This window comes from Cherax quadricarinatus, chromosome 50, assembly GCF_038502225.1.
Source record: "Cherax quadricarinatus isolate ZL_2023a chromosome 50, ASM3850222v1, whole genome shotgun sequence".
In the NCBI taxonomy this organism is placed as follows: Eukaryota; Metazoa; Arthropoda; class Malacostraca; order Decapoda; family Parastacidae; genus Cherax; species Cherax quadricarinatus.
This window is the reverse complement of record NC_091341.1, coordinates 15,343,988-15,366,251: the sequence shown is the minus strand read 5'-3', so window position 1 is coordinate 15,366,251 and position 22,264 is coordinate 15,343,988. Positions and strand designations below refer to the sequence as shown.

Genomic DNA, 22,264 nt, shown 5'->3' with positions numbered 1-22,264 from the left:
TTATTTTACTCCACATAATCCTTGAATTAATACATTTATAGTCCCTCTTTTCCTGCCATAGCTTATCCTTCAACATTATTGCTACTCCTTCTTTAGCTCTAACGCTATTTGAAACCCCTGACCTAATCCCATTTATTCCTCTCCACTGAAACTCTCCCACCCCCTTCAGCTTTGTTTCACTTAAAGCCAGGACATCCAGCTTCTTCTCATTCATAACATCCACAATCATCTCTTTCTTATCATCTGCACAACATCCACGCACATTCAGACTTCCCACTTTGACAATTTTCTTCTTCTTATTCTTTTTAGTAATCTTTACAGGAAAAGGGGTTACTAGCCCATTGTTCCCGGCATTTTAGTTGACTTTTACAACACGCATGGCTTACGGAGGAAAGATTCTTATTCCACTTCCCCATGGATATAAAAGGAAAATTAATAAGACCAAGAACTATTAAGATAAAATCAAAGAAAACTCAGATGAGTGTGTATAAATAAATGTGTACATGTATGTGTAGTGTGACCTAAGTGTAAGAAGTAGCAAGACATGCCTGTAATCTTGCATATTTATGAGACAGACAAAAGACATCAGCAATCCTACCATCATGTAAAACAATCACAGGCTTCGTTTTACACTCACTTGGCAGGACGGTAGTACCTCCCTGGGTGGTTGCTGTCTACCAACCTACTACCAATATATACGTATATATATATGTATAAATAAAAGTTTGGCCCCTAGGCCTACTATTGTTGGGTTGAAGATTTTGATGGACTAGGGGCCAAATTTTTCAACCCAACAATTCAACAGCATATGGGATGCCATAACCCTTCAACCCTACAATAGCAAAAACATAAGTGACATTTCCTAACACCTTCTCTCGATACTTTAATAACTTTTAAATTTTTTTTTGTTTTAGGCACTCATAAAATGAAGGTATAATGACACTATTCATCTATTTAAAGGACTCATCTCTGAAAAGTAGATATTTTTTCAATTTTATGAATAAAAAATTAATAGGAATTATATGTGGAATATTCTCCCAGTCCTCATCTCAACTTATAACATGGGCTAATATATGAAAATTTTAATTTGCGCAATATATTTTTCATGTACTGAAGCATGCCTCAAGTCCCTAGCTAGGTTGTTAAGGTAGGGTCCACTCTACTTGTTGAGCTTTGTGATCTTCTTTGACAAGCAGTATAAGCCTACTGAATAGCACTGTGCTATAGGTGTTGGCCAAGGTAGATGCACATGTATAGTCCCACACCATCTCTCTGCCATTCTTTCAAGAGTATTGTGTGGTGCCATTGGGGCAGCTGGCAGATGTATTGGGGTTGCTGGCTAATAAATACCATGTTTTTTTTCTGTTGGGCACAGATGTAACAAGGCTTCTCTTGTTAATCTTATTGACTCCATTGTGCCTAACATGCCATCCTTCGGAATTTGTCCAGTCTGGACCATGCAGACCATGATGGTCAGATACTGTTGCCTCAAATACACTTGTACTCACTGTGAACAGGGGTAGCAAGAGAGAGCCACTTCAATGCGAAGGGTCTGTGGGTCAAGATGTGTGCCACAGAGATGGGAACTGTTAAGAGAAAAATACTTTAGGTGTGCACTCGCAGCTCAAAGGTAAGCTTTCTCCTTTTCAGAGCCTGCGCCCTCAAACATACCTGCAGAAGTCAATTACATGATGGCACTGTTCTAACTCGATTATTTGTGAGCCAGTGTGTCAGCTGGTCCTGTTGTCTGGGCTGAAAGGGTGTTCCACATGTTGGCGCCACTGGTGTAGCTGGGGTCATCCACCCCTCTTAAAGTTATGTACATGAAGCCCTCACTTAATGTCGTCGACAGGTTCTTGGAAACTGCGAGTTTAAGCAAAACGACATACTGTACAACGAAACCAATTTTACCATATTCTAATTGATATAAAGAAAGTTAAGTTCCTTTGGCAAGGGAAAGCAGATGCCATAACTATGGATTATGTCACTCTGGGGCACTATAAAGTCATATTTCTAATTTATTATTGACATTTTTATTATTTTAGGTATCACATGCTATTCAGAATTGTACGAATAAGAAAAATGCTACATATAAAAACTGAATACAAACAAAAATAAGAGAACAAGGAGAATTGGGCCGATGCATGTCCTCCATCCAGATATTTAAAAGGCTTTCTATTCCTGACTGGGAATTGATTTCTTTTTCTTGTCAACGTTAAAACAAAACAATGTTGAATGAAAAGACGTTAAGTGAGGACTTCCTGTATATGTTCAGGAAGAATTTCCTTTACCAGTTTGTTGGAGCTATTGGAAGAGGAGAAGATCAGTATGGCAATCTATGTTGTATATCTGTATGTCCAGACAGTCAGATTTCCACTGTAAAAGTTTAGGACTTTCTAGCATGGTATGGTGTTTTAATCTTTTGGGCTGGCAAAGGATTGAGAGCATTATGAAAGGTAGGTTAGCTCAGGGAGGGATAGACATATGGTGGGAGGATAGAAGGCATCATGGGCCATCAATATCATTGACCCTGGTTTCCATCCATCCACCTGTACTGCTAAGTAAATTGGGTAAATGAATTTATTTAAAACTAAAACAAGTCAATTTGGAGATTAAATTTACATGGGAAAACTCCTGTTAAGTACTGTATATATACTTAGAAGCTTAGAAGTGTTCACCTATTTAATTTCCACTCTTAAAAGAATAAGCTGATATGTTTGGTGCATATTTTCTGTAGGGCAACCTATTGCAAAAGCAGGGAGATTAATAGGAAATATAAATTGACCCTTTCACTGTTGAAGCCACAAAAATTAAATACTGAGTGTTGCAATTTAAAAAAAAAAAATTATCTTCTGAAATGATAATCTTTTTCTGAAGGTAATGACACCAAAAAAGTGAAATTCAATAGTAAACTTATGGAATTATGCAGATGCTAAGGTGGAGGTTAGCCTGGTAAGGAAGCACTTTATGCAGCTATGATTTTGCCCACCTTGAAGCCTATTTTAGGTCAATTTTATTGTTCAAACCAACCAATTCCCAGCTACTTCACTAGTATGCTATCCGTTCTATAGAGTACAAGGAACTGCCCATTCAACTATTAGAACTACCCTTGAAAGTGCCCATAATTCAGTAGTTTTGTAAATTTTGCCCAAAATTCAACAAATTTCTATTTAAAAACCGAGTCCAAAATAAACATTATAGCTATTCCAGCCACTAAACCAGCCTTTTCCATGCTCACTAATCATGTCCCTAGGCCTCTACTATATAGTACTTGCCTCCACTGTGAATTCATTACAAAAATGAAAGTTTTACCCAGTTTCTCGGCTAGTAAAATACTACAACCAAGAATGATTGCTCATGGTTTAGGCCATCCAAATAATTGAAGCAGACATCATAAAAATCCATAAAATTGACCAGCAATGGGGGCCCTACTATTCCTAGGGAAAATCTCCAAAGATCAAATATTTCTACTACTTTAAGGCCTATTTCAGTCTGAAACTAATGCAAATCATCTCCATTTTTAATCTATCAATTGACACCAAAACAAACCCAATAAACCATAAAAAACCTAGAAACATTTTAACCCCAACAGAAGATCCAAGGTTTGCTGTTCCCATCATGTATTGCATGAGGCAAGATTTATTTTTATACTGTGCACACCCACAGCAGACCCATTCTCTCATGTCTAGGCCAAAATTTGCCAATCATAGCATATTTGAAGGTTATTATGATTAAGATATAGATCTATACATATAAGCAACATGGGTCTCAATGACACAGATTTATGCGAGACAGTGAAAGGGTTAAGACAACCATATGAATCTGCTGTTGTATAAAATGTAGATGAGTAGGGTAAAATTTATCAGTCATACCAACCATGCATTGTAATAAGACTGATGACTTTGTCTTCCTTATTTTCTAAAATAGTTACTGGTGGGTATGCATTTAGTTACTGGAGTTGTTATTTTCCCTTTGTGTATTGTTGCTGCTGCTGCTGCCAATATTGTGTAAGAACATAAGAATGGAGGAACACTGCAGCAGGCCTGTTGGCCCATACTAGGCAGGTCCTTTACAATTCATCCCACTAACAAACATTTAATCCCACTAACAAACATTAAATGCAACAGTTTCTTTTAAAGTAGGGGTGCATGTTCTTTTTATACAAGTTACTGTACCTGTTGATAAATTTTAATGTCATTGCTCATTCTAGAACGTATTGTGATAGATAAAAGTCTGTCTTCTGTCCATTAGTGTAAATTTTAGAATCTTTTCTATCGTATTTATAATATAGCTTATTCTGTAATCTTTCTCAAAGCATATTTCATGTAATAGGTCATCTTACAAAAAATATCTTCTCTGTTACAGTAGATACAAGTATTTCAATAATATCTTGTCAGCAAGTGACCATCTTTTAATGTAAATATTAATATCTACATTAATGTATATTAATATCTCAGTTATCCTATGTTTATTAATGGTTCATGCATACTAAGAAAACCGATACTACTGCTATGTTACAAATAGTTATGGGCAGATTTTGATTAATTTTTTGTTGTCTTAATTAAGCAATATATATATATATATATATATATATATATATATATATATATATATATATATATATATGTATATGTATATGTATATAATTTATATATGTATATAATTTATATATGCAAACAATCACAGACAGGCAATCTTAACTATGCAAGACATGCCAGGGGGGGGGATCTTTAGCTCAAGTACTTTCACACTTCTCAGTACATCATCAGGAGCTATGCAATGTTGCAAGGATGCAACTGAAGGAGTGAGGGTAAGTTTTTTTCTCAGAATAGCACAGAGTGGGCCTGTTGCCTCCTCCTGGCTCTCTTAGAATGGACATTCTTGCATAGTTAAGATTGCCTGTCTGCAATTGTTTGCATATAAATAATATACACACACACACACACACATATATATATATATATATATATATATATATATATATATATATATATATATATATATATATATAGATATATATATATATATATATATATATATATTAGTATATATAAACCTGTTACATTGATATTCATAAGAAAGAAGAGCAATTTGGGCATGGGAAATCTAATGACCATATAATGAATTAATGTCATGATCAGTTTTAAATTCTGATACAACAACAACAACAAAAAAAAAATCTATAAATAATTGAAGCTATGCACATGTGCTCTTCAATAAAAATGTTGTATAACTGAACCATGCAAATTACAAAGCTCAAATTTTGAATTTGAATGTAAAACTTTAGTTAAAAAATAAACTGATAACCTCATTAGAGAGCTTTCTCATATTCCTCATTGCCAGAATGTATATAAACATAATGGATAACAGGGATATTAATGTATATAAACATAATGGATAATGAGGATATTCATGTATATTATTCTGTACCGAACTTATTACAGCTATACTGATTATCTGTACAATGGCTGGAGTGATGAGCATCAAGCCATTAGTTTTGTGTTACTGATTTTGAATGAATTTTAGTTTATCTTGTTAAAATTTATTGTGAGTGTGTGATTAGTCAGACTTGTATATTGTCAATATACCATGTTTCGAAAAAATCTCTTAAACAGAAAATGTGGTTGCCATTATCTCTCCTTAACCTTGCTAAGAGTTTAGAACAGAAAATGTGATTGCAATTCTCTCTCCTTAACACTGCTAGGATCTCTGTAATGTTTTGAAAATGTTCAGTTAATAGTGAAACTAAGATAAGAGATACAAGATAAATAAATAATTTTCATTGCCTTCATACATTTTGTATGTGTAAAAATATCATCCATTTTATTTAAGCTTTCTCCCAATATGTAAGATGGTGACATGTAAATTAGTCTTTTAACACAAAAACACATCATAAAAAAATTATTCGGTTCTTCCTCTGCAGTGTGCATCAGAATATTAACTCCTTCATGTCAACTGGGATGAGAGACTAAGTAACCAATTAAAAATTACTGTACATATACAGGGGTCTCTGACTTATACACCACCCAAGTTTTGATCTCCAATTATAAAAGAGGTTCCTAGACATAATGTTGGGAAAATAATCATTTTAGGAACAGCAGTAAAACCTCAATAAAATGGACCCCTATGTAACAAATTTTGTATATACACACAGTAGGACCTCTATATCCATGGGTCCGGTTTCCACGGTTTACCCTGGCCCAAAAATGACCCTTAATTTTGCTTAATAATGACACCAAAGTGCAAGAGTAGAGATGGTGACAGTTCTTCCAAGCCTTAGAGAAGTCGTGAAGTGCTTCCTATCAGTGAAAAATCGCTACTTCTCAGCCTATTGTGCCTAATTTATCAAATAAACTTTATCATAGGCATGTATGTAAATGTAAAAGGAGTGTTCGCATTGCTATTGGGCCGTGCGGACGTGCTGCGCAGTAGCTCCTGATTGAGTTGGCTTTTGCGCAGTGTTGACGTGTACTTAGCTCTGTGAAGACCTGTTTGCGCGCTCTCTACGAATTGAAGCAAGATGCCCTCCATCGAGCAACTTTACCAACAGCTTAAGGAAAAATTGAGGTTGGCGAAGATGGAGATTCGGCGACTGACCGAGGAAAACAAGAAGATTCGTAGTAGTCCTCCTGTTTTGAGTCCTCAGGTCAAGAAGGGAAACTGGTCAGTGGCTGGACAGCAAGGAACGAAGTTGATGATCAAGAAGACGAATGGAAAGGTAGAAACGATGAAGAAGAAAGAGACTGCCGTGGAAACTGTTGTGGAAACATCTAATACATTCTCAGTGCTACCCGACGAATGTGAGTCGACTACTGGGAACATCACGACGAACGACACCAAGGAAGGTAAGAATATTGTTGTTGTTGGGGATAGCCAAGTTAGGTATATGGATAGGGCGTTCTGCTTGAAGGATAGGAGTAGGAGACAGAGTTTGCTTTCCTGGGGCTGGGATGGAGGATATTGTTAGCCGTCTGGATGACATCATGAGAGGTAATGGGAGCAATCCTATTATCTGTCTCAGTGCTGGAGGCAACGATGTTGGCAGACGTAGGAGTGAAGACCTGATTAGCAGGTATAGGTCAGCAATAGAAATAATTAGGAGTAAGGGTAGGAACCCTGTCATATGTGGTATTTTGCCAAGGAGGGGAGTTGGAAATGAATGGTTGTCCAGGGCAATTGGTGTCAATTGCTGGCTGGACAAATACTGTAAGGAAAATGCGGTAACATTCATTGACAACTGGGACCTCTTCTATGGCAGAAATGACATGTATGCCAGGGATGGGGTTCACTTATCTAGGTCTGGGGTGGTAGCACTGGCAACTGCAGTGGAGGGAGCAGTTAGGACTTTAAACTAGGAATAGTTAGTGGTATGGGTTTTGGCAGGAAAACAGTGAAATCCAAGTGTAGTAATATTACGAGTTCTAGGGGAACTAGTAATAAGTAGAACGAGGTAGATATTGAAAAGCCAGGGACTTTGGGTGATAAGGACAGTAATAGGTTTAGTGGAAAAACAGAAATGAGCAGGAAGGGTAAAGAGAAAGGAGAGTCTTTCAATGTTTATTATGCTAATTGCCGTAGTGCTAGGAATAAGATGGACGAGTTGAGATTAGTTGCTAGTGCAGGTAACATTGATGTATTTGCCTTAACTGAGACGTGGTTTAATTCAAAAAGTCGGGACATGCCTGCGGAATGTCATATTCAGGGTTTTAAATTGTTCCAAGTAGATACAAGTATCGGGAAGGGGGGTGGGGTGGCATTGTATGTCCGAGATCGCTTGAACTGTTGCATAAGAACGGGTATTAAGTCTGAAGTAACACATACAGAGTCTGGATAGAATTTTCAGAGGGGCATGAAAAACTGATTTTAGGAGTGATATACCGTCCCCCAAACTTAGATAGGGACCAAGGGAGACTACTATGGGAGGAAATTGTTAAGGCCACAAGGCACGATAATGTAGTAATTCTAGGAGACTTTAACTTTAGTCATATTGATTGGAATTTCTTGACTGGGAATTTAGAATCATACGACTTCTTAGAAGTAGTTCAGGATTGTTTTTTGAAGCAGTTTGTGACAGAACCTACAAGGGGAAATAACCTGCTTGACTTAGTTATGGCAAACAATGAATCCCTTGTTAATAATTTAGAAATTTCAGAGGAACTGGGTGCTAGTGACCACAAATCAATTACATTTAGCATTGAATGGAAGTACGATAGTAGCGATAACTCAGTAACAGTCCCAGATTTTCGCTTAGCAGATTATGATGGGCTTAGAGAACACTTATCATCTGTTGACTGGGGTAACGAAGTGAGCTATCAATATGACAGTTTTCTGAACACTATACATGCTGCTCAAAGAACGTTTATCCCATATAAAGAAATTAGATCAAATAGAAATGACCCAAAATGGATGAATAATAGGCTCAAATATCTACTAGGGCATAAGAAAGGAATTTATAGGCGTATCAAAAGAGGTGAGGGTCATCTTATGAATCAGTATATTGACATTAAGAGGGACATTAAAAAGGGGATAAGAAAAGCTAAAAGGGACTATGAAATTAAAGTTGCTAGGGATTCTAAAACTAACCCAAAAAGTTTTTTCCAGGTCTATAGAACAAAAGTTAGAGATAAGATAGGTCCCCTTAAAAATAACTATGGGCACCTTACTGACAAAGAGAATGAAATGTGCTCGATTTTTAATAATTATTTTCTCTCAGTTTTTACACAGGAAGACACTAACAATATTCCAGTAATTAATTTTTATAGTGGGCTAGAAGAAGATAAATTATGTAACATCACAGTCACTAGTGAAATGGTTGTGAAGCAGATAGACTGAAGCAAAATAAGTCGCCGGGTCCTGATGAGGTTTTTTCAAGGGTTCTTAAGGAATGCAAAATGGAACTCTGTGAACCATTAACTAATATTTTTAATTTATCTCTTCAAACAGGTGTAGTGTCTGATATGTGGAAGATGGCTAATGTAATTCCTATTTTTAAAACAGGGGACAAGTCGTTACCGTCAAATTACCGCCCAATAAGCCTGACCTCAATTGTAGGCAAATTACTAGAGTCAATTATAGCTGAGATTATAAGAAGCCATCTCGATAAGCATAGCTTGATTAATGATACTCAGCATGGATTCACAAGAGGCCGGTCTTGTCTAACTAATTTATTAACTTTCTTCAGTAAAGCTTTTGAGGCTGTTGACCACGATAAAAAATTTGATATTATTTACTTAGATTTTAGTAAGGCTTTTGATAGAGTTCCGCACCATAGACTGTTAAAGAAAGTGGCAGCTCATGGCATTGGGGGAAAAGTGCTCTCGTGGATCGAGTCATGGCTCACTGACAGGAAGCAGAGAGTGTCCATAAATGGGGTTAAATCCGAGTGGGGATCTGTAACAAGTGGCGTTCCACAGGGATCAGTCTTGGGCCCATTGTTGTTTATAATATATATCAATGATCTTGATGAGGGAATTACTAGTGATGTGAGCAAATTCGCCGTGACACAAAGATAGGTAGGATAATTGATTCAAACGTAGATGTTATGGAACTTCAGGAGGATTTAAACAAACTCTATTCTTGGTCAGAAAAGTAGCAGATGCAGTTCACTGTAGATAAATGCAAGGTTCTGAAGCTTGGGAGTGCCCATAACCCTAGTACTTATAAGTTAAATGATGTAGAACTTAGCCATACAGATTGCGAAAAGGACTTGGGGGTTATGGTGAGCAGCAACCTTAAACCAAGACAGCAATGCCTAAGCGTACGTAATAAGGCAAATAGATTACTGGGATTTATATCAAGAAGTGTAAGCAACAGAAGTCCAGAGGTCATACTGCAGCTTTATACATCATTAGTAAGGCCTAACCTAGATTATGCAGCTCGGTTCTGGTCTCCATATTACAGAATGGACATAAATTTGTTAGAAAACATTCAGCGTAGGATGACTAAATTAATACATAGCATTAGAAATCTTCCTTATGAAGAAAGATTGAAGACTCTTAAGTTACATTCACTTGTTAGACGAAGAATGAGGGGAGACCTGATCGAAGTGTATAAGTGGAAGATAGGTATTAATAAAGGGGATATTAATAAGGTCTTGAGGATGTCTCTCCAAGAGAGAACCCGCAGTAATGGATTTAAATTAGATAAGTTTAGATTTAGAAAGGACATAGGAAAGTATTGGTTTGGAAATAGGGTAGTTGATGAGTGGAACAGTCTACCTAGTTGGGTTATTGAGGCTGGGACTTTTGGTAGTTTCAAATTTAGGTTGGATAAGTACATGAGTGGGAGGGGTTGGATTTGAGTGGGACTTTCACATCAGAGCTTATTTCTTGGGTGGCATTGAAAATTGGGTTGGGCAAATGTTTTGTTAGTGGGATGAATTGTAAAGGACCTGCCTAGTATGGGCCAACAGGCCTCCTGCAGTGTTCCTCCTTTCTTATGTTCTTATGTAAATATAGGGTTTGCTACTATCCACAGTAGGTCCTGGAACACATCCCCCACGGATACAGGGTCCTACTGTAATGGATAAAATAAATAAATAAATAAATATATAAATATATATATATATATATATATAAATATATAAATATATAAATATATATATATATATATAAATATATATATAAATACATATATATACATATAAATATATATATATATATGTATTTATATATATATTTATATATATATATATGTATATATATATATATATATATATATATATATATATATATATATATATATATATATATATATATACAAATATAAATAAATATATATATATATATATATAAATATATATATATATATATATAAATATATATATATATATACATAAATATATAGAGAAGTACCACCTCTATAGCTGGAATGGGGACCCTCATCCTCAGAGAAGACAATAAACGTACCTCAGAGAAAACTCAAGGTTCTCCCCGGAGCTGTTTGAATATTTTCTTCTCCTACCACCCCCTATATATGTTTTATTCTATGTGAACATTTATTAATAAACAAAATACATTTACAGAAAAAAACATAAACATGAATACAATGGCACAATGTATCAAAGATGATGAATTTCCTCCAGCTCCTCCGAGGCTGGACGTGAGCCAAGTATGCAGCAAGCATTTCCCCTCTGGATGGCGACGCTGAGGCGCTGGAACATGAAAGTGGCTGCCCTTGGGTCCCTGGTGGTGTCGATGAGTCTGGAACCCAATTCTTTAAGGAAACGTGTGGCATTTTTTCCCCATGATCCCAAGGTCTCTGATCCCACTGGGACAAATTGATACTGTTGGCTAATGTCCCTGTACTTGCTGATCTTGTACTCCTCCCTGTGGTCAGCAGCTCCTCCCTGTCGCCCCACACTGTGATGGATATAGGTGTCAGCCAGTGTGGACACACAGGTATAGTCCCATGCTAAGAGCTTGCCATTCTTCCAAGGATAGATGGTGATCCCGTCGGGGCGGTTTGCTGGGTTGTGGGTATTGTTTGCTGCAAGTGATCGTGGCTCCCTCTCGGCAGGGCATCCAGCTGTAGCAAGGGTTCTCTTAATGATGTCGTTGACCTCATTGTGTCTTGCATGCCAGCCCTTGGTTTTGGAACAGTTAAGACCATGTAGACCGTATTGGTCTGCTTGCACTTCGCCGCAAATACACATATATTCTGTGTGAATTGGGGCAGCAAGGCGCAGAGCCACTGCAATACGGAGGGTCTTGGGGTCGAGTCGCGTTCCCATTGCCGATATGGGAACTGTTTGGAGGAAGTCCCCGGAGTGAGGTGCACTCACAGCCTGGAGACGGGCAATCTCCCTATCTGATGTTGCAGCCCTGAGCATGTTGGCAAGCACCTTTTCAGCAATTGGGCTATCCCAGCTTGACTGTTTGTGAGCCAGTGCTGCACTAGGGTTTGGTGCTGGAGCAGCAAGAGTCTCCCATTCGGTGATGGCACTGACATAGCTAGGGTCTTCTATTCCTGCTGAGTCACTGAGGGTGTCAGGAAGAATTTGTCTTATCAACTCGTTTGATGCAATGGAAGAGGATAGGAAAGCTGGTAGAGCAATCTGGGAGGATCTGCGTACTCCTAGCCCTCCAAGCCTGACCGGAAGTGAGGCTTGCAACCACTGTCCATCGTCAAGGGAAAGATTCAATACACTCTCTAGCATGGCCTTCAGGAGAGAGTCATATTCCTTGAGTTTTGGACTGCTGAAGGCTGGGGAGCATCTCAGAAAATAGGTAAGTTTTGGGGTTGACAGGCACCTGGTGAGTAGGTAGAAGGCATCGTGTGTGTCAATGTCTTTCATCCTGCTTTCCATCGTCCGGAGGTCTGAGACTTTTTTTCCTAGGACCAGATCGATGGCATTGGACCCAAGAGGAGCACCGAGGAGAGTGCTATTGGCTGGATCAATGGCTCGTGCTCCTGGTAAAACGGTACTAATATTCTGGATCAACTGTTGATTGGTAGAAACTATTTCACATTTGGTGGGGTTTAAAGAAAGGCCCAGGCTTTCTCCCATGTCTTTAATTTTACTGATGTCCTCCAGGAGAGATTCTGTTGTGCCAGCCAGGGTACCGTCGTCCAGGAACCAGATATTGAGCTCGCTGGAGAGTGCCTCTGTGACTTCCTTGATGACCAAACAAAATAGAAAGGGGGCGAGAGGGTCCCCCTGTTGCACGCCCTCACACGAGTCAATTTCATGGTCCCCAAACAATAGTTTGGAAGTCACACTATAACACGATTCTATGAAGGGATAAAGGGAAGGGAAGTTTCTATAAACTGCTTGGAGAGCAGCATCCCTTCTGACTGAGTTGAAAGCATTGGCAAAGTCCAATTTGACCAAGGCTTTTTCATAGGACATGTTTTTGATATATACTCGTGCTGCGTGGGCAGCTGCTTTGCAGCCCTGTTGAACGCCGAAACCGAGCTGAGTTGGTTTCAGCATTGCAGCAGCCTCTTGACTCACCCTTCTTACTGCAGCCTTGGCGACTAGGCGCCGAAGGGTGTTACCCACTGCAATGGGCCTGATTCCGCCATCCTTTTTCCGGAGGGCACACAATGAGGCACCAAAGAAAAAGGGTCTGATGGCCTCTGGGACACCGCCAGCCAGGCACAGGTTGGAAAATTTGGTGAGTTCAGACAGCAGCCTCTCTGAAACCTCACCAAGTGCTGGATTGAGTATTTGTTTTAAGTGTTGAGGCCTTAAACCAGTGAAACCTCCTGCTGAACCCTGTGGAAATGACATAGCAGCTTTATACACATCAGCATCCTGTAAGGTTAGATGTTCTTCGCCTGCTGCAATGTCAGGGAGGTCAATGTTGGTACTGGGAGCCCTGGGTGGATGTTTGTCCTTCAGAGCTTGCGCCATGCTGACGTCCTTGGGAGCGATGGTATCCTCACTGGTTATAAGTCTCAAAGCTCCAATAGTATTACCCTCTTCTATTTTTTTGCTAATTTGGGCTCTGATTTTTGAGGTGTCGGGTGTCTTGTTGTTGGCATTTGCCCGACGGGTGTTTGTCGCCCTAGGGGGGAGACGGACGAGGTTGTCATCCCTTGGGAATGCATTTATTGCCCTAATAACATGTGTTGCTAGTGACTTGTCCCTCCTTGGTGGGACAGCCAAACAGGCATTGCCAAAAAGCAGCAAGTTGTGCCAGGATCTGTTGTTTGAAGGAGCATCGTTGACTTTCTTCAGAAGGTCAGTGAATTTGCTAGCAGCTTGAGGGCGAGCTGCTTTGGGGATGTGTGTCAGAGTCCTGGTGGATGTTAATTTGATTGCAGATTTGAGGTCCTCTGTAGAGGTGAAGTCATGGTAGCTGTCAGCCCTCTCTGCTGGGGGAGGCTGTTGGTTGTTCTCATTTGGAGCTCTCCTGGAGCCTAGACATCTATTGTGTGCACGGATGTTGCCAGATGTGGGATTGAGTGCACATTCCCTGTGGCACACCCGGCAGATGCCTCGTGAACGACAGCTTTGGCTCTGTCGTGAAGATTCCTGGGAACCCGCAACTACTTGTGACATTGCTGATATCGTGGGGGTGGGAGGGCGCCAGCTGTGGGGTGACGGGTGAAGGGCAGCATGGATGCATGGGGGATGAGGGTGGAGGAGTAGCGAGCGGCGGAACTTGTAATTGGTGGGGCACTAAACGGCAACACCCTTGGTCAGGAAGTCAGTGGGCCTAGGCTGGGATGAGGGGAGGGAATGTGGGGTGGGGGATGAAGGGAGTGGCCCTGTGTGTTCGCTCAAGATGCACATCACTGACTAACTTTTGCTAATTGTTATACACTTATTGTTCCATTTAGAAAAAACCCCTCGCCATTTGGCACACTAATCACCATGCTCACACTATTAACACTATTAACTATCTGTTTCCGTAAGCAAACCAGTGCATTCCCTATTTGCATGGTTTTATTAACTCCTTTCATTGTCGTAATACCCAAAATTAAAAGCAGACAGTATTGCTATTTTTTCAAACATAATTTTTTCTAAAATGGCTGAGAATCTTTTTCTGAAGGTAATGACACCAATAAAGTAAAATTTAATGTAAATCTTACAGAAATATGCAGGTACAAAGTTAGCAGTCTGGGCACAACCAATGCATCAGCAATTTTGCCCACTTTAACCCCTTCAGGGTCCAAGGCCAAAATCTGAAGTGGTGCTCCAGTGTCCAAGAAATTTTGAAAAAAAAAAAAAATAATTTTTTCTTACAGAATTAAAGAGCATATTTTTGTGAAGGTAATAAGACAAAAAAAAAATTCTGATCAGTACTTACCGAGATACAGTGCCAAGAAGTTTGTCGAAAATGATGTGGTGGCGGCAACATCGACGAATTCCACATACGCGCATTACATTATTTTGCGGTTTTTGTTGTTTTTTCTTTTCTTTTCCAATTTTTTTCTATTCCTACTAACATTTGGGGCCTGAGAGACCAATACTGTATATAATGTATATATATAAACTCACTGTATTAAACACATTAACTGCACTAAAGTTATTATCATATTATTGTTTACCACTGTTGTTTATTACAATAAACATGCACAAATCTTGTATAATACTAATGTTCTATCATATATTTACATATTTACAATCACTGGACATGGTTTTAGAACTGCTGGAGCTTGTGGAACTCCTTGAAACAAGGCACCATGCACAGAGGCACCTTACATTCCTCACACATAAACCGAGTGTCTTTGTTGCTGTCTTTTTGTTTGTGCACAGACGATGCATCTCTTCTGAGCAAATTTCTTCTGAGTTGAAGGAAGTTGTATTATGAAATGATCACCTTCCCTCCTCAAACACTTGGGTATATCCTGAGGAATTCGAAGACTGTGTTGTATAGCAGGTGTTGTTACCTGGTACTTCATTATGAGTTGTCTGACAACAGACAAACAAAATTCACCATACGGTGGTCTGTTGTCAGTCTTTATTTGGTACATATTATATGCATTGAGCATTGAAATGTCCATGAGATGGAAGAAAAGTTTCATGTACCACTTGTAACTCTTATGAACACAGTCAACAAAACCAATCTGCATGTCACATTTGTCAACCAAGCGCATGTTTTGTGTATAATCAATCACTGTCACTGGTTTTCGAATATGTTCATTAGTCACTCGATCAACTTTGCCACTGTCTTGCATTTCATTACGGTGAATGGTTGTCAACAATGTGAGATCTCGTTTGTCATGCCACCATAATGCCATGATGTCATTGGCAGTAAACACCTGCACGTCATCACCACGAGCACCTGTGTTGAGCCTGGGCATATGTTTACGATTAGAATGCACTGTGCCACACACATCTGTCTTGTTCACTCGCATGAAATCACTGAGTAATGGGCTTGTGTACCAGTTATCGGTATATAATGTATGCCCCTTACCAAGATAAGGTGCCATCATGTTTCTCACTACGTCACCTGAGATACCCAATAACATCTTGGTATCTTTCAATGTTTTACTACCCGTGTATACAACAATATCCAACACCAGGCCACTGTCACAATCACAGAGTACAAACAGTTTTATACCAAAGTGTTTCCTCATGCTCAGTATATACTGCTTGAATGACAGTCTACCTTTGAACAAAATCAAAGACTCGTCAATTACAAGATTCTTGAATGGATAAAAGTATATGCTGAACTTTTGTTTGAGATACATGAAAACATTTCTAATCTTGTATAACCTGTCACTTCTGTCAGGCCTGGTTTTGTCAGAGAAGTGCAACATACGTAAGAGTAGGATAAACCTGTTCACTGGTATGATTTCACTGAAGACCGGGGTAGAAATTAGCCGATCTGTGGACCAGTATGCTTTTATATTATGCTTATAGACGTGAGGCATAAGCATTATTGTTGCAAAAAGCAAATACATTTCTGCAACAGTCGTCTCTTTCCACCTGTGTAGTCTTGACTGTGGTGATAAGATCGTATTTGCCATGGTGTACTCAAAATACTTATTACTTTCCCTGACAATAATTTCCATCAATGGCTGGTCAAAGAATAATTCAAAGAATTCCAGTTCATTGGCCGTGGTTCCAAGGGGACAAGTAGGTAGAATTCCACTTTGAGAATCATCAAAGTGGTGAGGCTTGGGAACAAAATTGGGATTTTGCTGCCAATCCCACATACGGTTTGCTGGTGGATACTGGACATCATAGGCTGGTTGTGCAGGTGGTTGTGGTTGTGGTGGGCTGGTGGCTGGCGCTCCGTTTTGTCCTTGAACTGACGAGTCAGCAGCGTGGGTCCCAGCGTGGCCTGGTGAGTCATGCATGGCGGTGCCACTACCATCACCACTAACACCATCCACTGATGCCTGTGGTCTATCCATGCCAAGTGTAGCCACATCATCCTCACTATCACTACCTAAAACTGGTGTTGGGCCACGGGATGTACTCCGGGATGTACTCCGTTCCCTGGGCACAGCATAGGGTACACTACCCGAGCGCATGCGGCGGCGAACATACCGACGCTTCACTGGTGAATATGATTCCTCACTATCACTACTCGAATGATCGTCGAGCGCAATAAAATCACAGTCCACATCACTATCATCATCATTACTGAAGTCAGAGGCCTGGCCATGCGAAAATATTAGTTTTCTCTTGCGATGAGGAACAACCGACCGTGAGTCATGAGTGCCCACACCAGAGGTAGAAGGTTGAGGATCATCAGGGTTTTCTGCACTATTATCAATATCCTGGTCATTCTTTTCGGTCACTAACTGATCAAAGCCGTAGAATTCGTCTTCATTTCCACTTCCATCAGTGTCAGAACTATCAGATAGGAAGAGGAGAGTCCCAATTTTCCGGGGAGTGAGAGCTGACTTGCGACGAGGCATGGTGAACAAGGGTAACTGAGCTGGTGTTCCCACAATGCTATGCGGGCGCCTAGATTTTTTGTTTATGGCGCACACCCACCACGCAGACCCGTTCTCTCACATGTAGGCCTATGAGCGTTTTCGCGCTAAATTTGACGGCGCTAGAATTTTGGCGTAGATCTACGGTTTGGACACTCAACGTAAAGCCGTTGATCTACGGGATGGACCCTGAAAGGGTTAAGAGTCCTATTTTAAGCCAATATCAATGTTCAATTCAACCCAATTCCTAGCTACTGTATTTTGCTAGTATGCCTTCTGCTCTATCAACTGAGCAAAAGAAACTGTCCATTCAATTATTACGCCTACCCTATAACGTGCACAGAAATCAGTATTTTGACCAGTTTTACACAAAATTCAAATGCCTCCAATTTAAAAACAGAGTCCAACATAAACATTAGATATTCCAGCCATTAAAGAAATGCTCCTCTGTTCATTCATCATGTCCCCAGGCCTCTCCTATAACAACACTTGCCCTCCACCTTGAATCAATCATAACACAAAATTATTTTTTTTATTAGCACACTGGCCGATTCCCACCAAGGCAGGGTGGCCCGAAAAAGAAAAACTTTCACCATCACTCACTCCATCACTGTCTTGCAAGAAGGGTGCTTTACACTACAGTTTTTAAACTACAACATTAACACCCCTCCTTCAGAGTGCAGGCACTGTACTTCCCATCTCCAGGACTCAAGTCCGGCCTGCCGGTTTCCCTGAATCCCTTCATAAATGTTACTTTGCTCACACTCCAACAGCACATCAAGTATTAAAAACCATTTACTAAAAAAAAAAGAGAATAACACAAAATATCTGTTTTAATGAATGGTCATGGATTTGGCCACTGCAATAAAGTAGATCTAATAAAAACCCATAAAACTGATGGGGAAGCAAGGGGCTGAAGGGCTTTATACTTCCTCAGAAAAACTGCCAAAAATTAAACATTTCTGCCACTCTTGAGCTTTATTTCAAGCTGCTTCCAGTCTAAAGCCAACTGCTATCATCTCTACTTCACTAATATGTCTTTCATTCTATCAAGAAACATCAATAAAATCATAAAAAAAAAAAAAAGAAAGAAAGAAAGGACTTCAAAGTCACTATTTTAAACCAAACTCCAAGTCAGAGGTTTGCTTTTCCATGTCATGCACTTTGTGGGACAAGATTTTTTTTATACTGTACACACTTACTGCACAAACCCATTCTCTCATGTCTAGGCTAAAATTTACTGCTCACAGTATATATGAGGGAGTTAAGCTCAGGCATAGATCTACGCGAGTGACACTGGCATCAATGACAGTATGAAAAAATGATGAATACATACCATTAAATGAATTACAATACTGTACAGCCTCTCCTCACTTAGCAATGTACTCGTTTACAGACGCCTCGGACTTACAACAGGCTCTCTGACCAGTATTCATACATAATGTATACTGGAGCTGATTTCCTCTATTCTGTTTATTTCAATATACAGTACACTACTGTATAAACATTTAAAAATATACCAGAAATGTTATAAATGGTTCACGAAATCGTAATGACACGATTGCAAACAAACCATACGCGACGGTCTGGAGTTTTGAGACTCTGACCGCGGGTTCAAATCCCGCCCGTGGTATGGTTTGGTTATAAATGGTTCAAAGGTGACATTAAAACAATATCAAAGATGGTTGACACAAACTCACTACCATTATAGTATGCTCCTCACTTAGCGACGAATTCGTTTAACGATGTGGTCTTGGGAACGGAACTCCGTCGTAAAGTGAGGAGAGACTGTATTTAGAAATCATAAAGATCTGTACCAGTAAAAACAATATCTAACTGACCTACCAGTGAAGAAGTGTTTGTTTAATCAGCACCACTCACCTATCTTCAGAATTCTTTGGCATGTACGTAACAGGAGTCATGCCAACCTGTAGGACTTATTACATTGATGTGATTTCCCTCAAATCCTTCTCCTTATATCCTGTAAAGAAATGCAAACAATAATTATTAAAATTTCATTCAGGAAAATGTGTTAAAATCACACAGGGTCATACAGCACAATACAATAGGATATAACAAATGTGTTAGGAAAAAAGTAAAGAAAAAAAGGAAATATAGAGAGTAATAAAAAAAATTAGAGTTTTACAAAGATGCAGAAGCATGATAAAACAGCAAAAGTATTACAGTACAGCAAAGAATGATAATAAAAACAAATACAAAAGTAGCATTCCTCATGCAAAAAACTAATATCTTTACAAACAAGTACCATCTGCACATAATCCAAAATATACATTCGAAGTCCAAGCCTACAAAGCGACTAAACATGGGTAAGAGAGGGGGATGTAAGGGGGAGAACCCACAAAGAATATTTCACAATATTTTACATACTCAACCCTTTTGAGGAAGGTACCTAATTTTATGGCAGAAAAAGGCTCTTGATCTAACTAATTTGGAGCCATCCCACCTTTTCTTGGATTGAATCTGATTGCCTCCCTAGGCACTATACAACCCATACAGGTTTAGCACTTCATGAATAAAATAATGTATTTAAAACCTACAAATCAGTAAAAAAATTACACAGATGAAGAGAACAGGGAGGTCCTCACCCACACCGTGGCCTGGTAGGCAGCGCTCTGGCCTCATACACAGTGTGCTTCAATCCCCGGTCGGGTGGAAACATTGGGCATGTTTCCTTAGACCTGTTGTCCCTGTTCACCTAGCAGTAAGTAGGTATAGTACCTTGGTGTTAGTCAGCTGGTGGGGGTCACATCTTGGGGAACAAGAGTGAAGAACCTCAATGGGAATAAGACTGAGTCCTTGATGATACACTGACTTTCTTGGGTTATCCTCAATGGCTAATCCTCTAAGTTAAAAATGTGAACAAATTTTATCTTATCTTAACAATATTTGTCTTCTTAATGCAATACAATCCAAGTTTTTTTTACCACAAGAAGATACAATTGTATAGCAGAGACTGGTTTACCAAAGGTGTGTCATACACACAAAATCTCATGGTTATGCAAAACATTTTGGATAGATTTTAAATTATACATAAACAGTATCTTAAAAGCACTTGACAGAATAATGAGACAACTGTGTTCACATTAGTAACCCCAGATGACCCATGCATCATTGTACTCTTGTCAGTCTTATTTCCTCTTTTCCCTGATGTGACCCATAACAGTTGGCTAACACCCAGGTACCCGATTACTGCTAGGTGAACAGACACAGCAGGCGTCAGGAAACGTAATTAACGTTTTGCATGCCAAGTAGGTACAGGTACACAAGTACAATTATCATACATAATGCAAATTACCTATGATAACCCCCCAAAAATGTCAGTGACTTATTTGAACTGGTATCCTTGAGGGGTCACTGGGGTCCTAGACTAATGAATAATACATATACAACACCATAGGATCTTTATTCAGAAGATGTTTTGGCAGCCAGTGGCTTTGCCAATTCAACAAAGAGGATAACCTGTTTTGAGCTGATAAAGCCACTGTTGGCAAAACATCTTCAGAATAATTTATTCTGTGAAGGTGTAGTATGCATCTTATTCATCAACTTCTTGATACTGTATAACATTAATGCTACTGTAAGATTATTTAAATGCAGGAACATTATCAATAGAGAGCATGCATTGTTCCTTTGTATAAAGGCAAAGGGGATAAAAGAGAGTGCAAAAATTATAGGGGAATAAGTCTGCTGAGTATACTTGGTAAAGTGTAGAGTTATTATTGAGAGAATTAAGAATAAAACAGAGAGTAGGATAGCAGATGAACAAGGAGGCTTTAGGAAAGGTAGGTCGTGTGTAGACCAAGTGTTTACAGTGAAACATATAGGTGAACAATATTTACATAAGGGTAAGAGGTTTTTGTGGCATTTATGGATTTGGAAAAGGCGTATGACAGGGTGGATAGGGGGGCAATGTGGTAGATGTTGCAGGTGTATGGTATTCGAGGTAGGTTACTGAAAACAGTGAAGAGTTTTTGCGAGGATAGTCAGGCTCAGGTTAGAGTATGTAGGAGAGAGGGGGATTCTTTCCCAGTAAAAGTAGGCCTTAGACATGGATGTGTGATGTCACTGTGGTTGTTCAATATATTTATAGATGGGGTTGTAAGAGAAGTGAATGCAAGGGTCTTGGCAAGAGGTGTGGAGTTGAAAGATAAAGAATCAAACACAAAGTGGGAGTTGTCACAGTTACTCTTTGCTGATGACACTGCTTTTGGGAGATTCTGAAGAGAAGTTGCAGAGGTTGGTGGATGAATTTGGTAGGGTATGTAAAAGAAGAAAATTAAAAGTGAATATAGGAAAGAGTAAGGTTATGAGGATAACAAAAAGATTAGGTGATGAAAAATTGGATATCAGATTGGAGGGAGAGAGTATGGAAGAGGTGAGTGTATTCAGATATTTAGGAGTGGACGTGTCTATGAAGGATGAGGTGAATCATAGAACTGATGAGGGGAAAAGGGTGAGTGGTGCACTTAGGAGTCTGTGGAGACAAAGAACTTTGTCTGTGGAAGCAAAGAGGGGAATGTATGAGAGTTTAGTTGTACCAACACTCTTGTATGGGTGTGAAGCATCGGTGATGAATGTTGCAACGAGGAGAAGGCTGGAGGGAGTGGAGATGTCATGTCTGAGGGCAATGTGAGGTGTGAATATAATGCAGAGAATTCGTAGTTTGGAAAGTAGGAGAAGGTGTGGGATTACCAAAACTATTATCCAGAGGGCTGAGGAGGGGTTGTTGAGGTAGTTCAGACATGTAGAGAGAATGGAAAACAAAATGACTTCGAGAGTGTATAAATCTATAGTGGAGGGAAGGCAGGGTAGGGGTCAGCCTAGGAAAAGTTGGAGGGAGGGGGTAAAAGTTATGTGTGCAAGGGGCTTGTACTTCCAGCAAGCGTGCGTGAGCGTATTT

At 39.4% G+C, this 22,264-nt stretch overlaps 1 long non-coding RNA gene across 2 annotated transcripts in view; it reads right to left on the bottom strand.

Moving 5' to 3' along the window:
- Positions 1 to 22,264, bottom strand: part of LOC138854142 (uncharacterized) — a 56,188-nt gene that overhangs the window by 24,273 nt on the left and 9,651 nt on the right. For both annotated transcript variants that reach the window (XR_011393346.1, XR_011393347.1), the window contains exon 2: positions 19,225 to 19,324. This is a non-coding gene — a long non-coding RNA (uncharacterized lncRNA). The remainder of the gene's footprint in view (positions 1 to 19,224; positions 19,325 to 22,264) is intronic.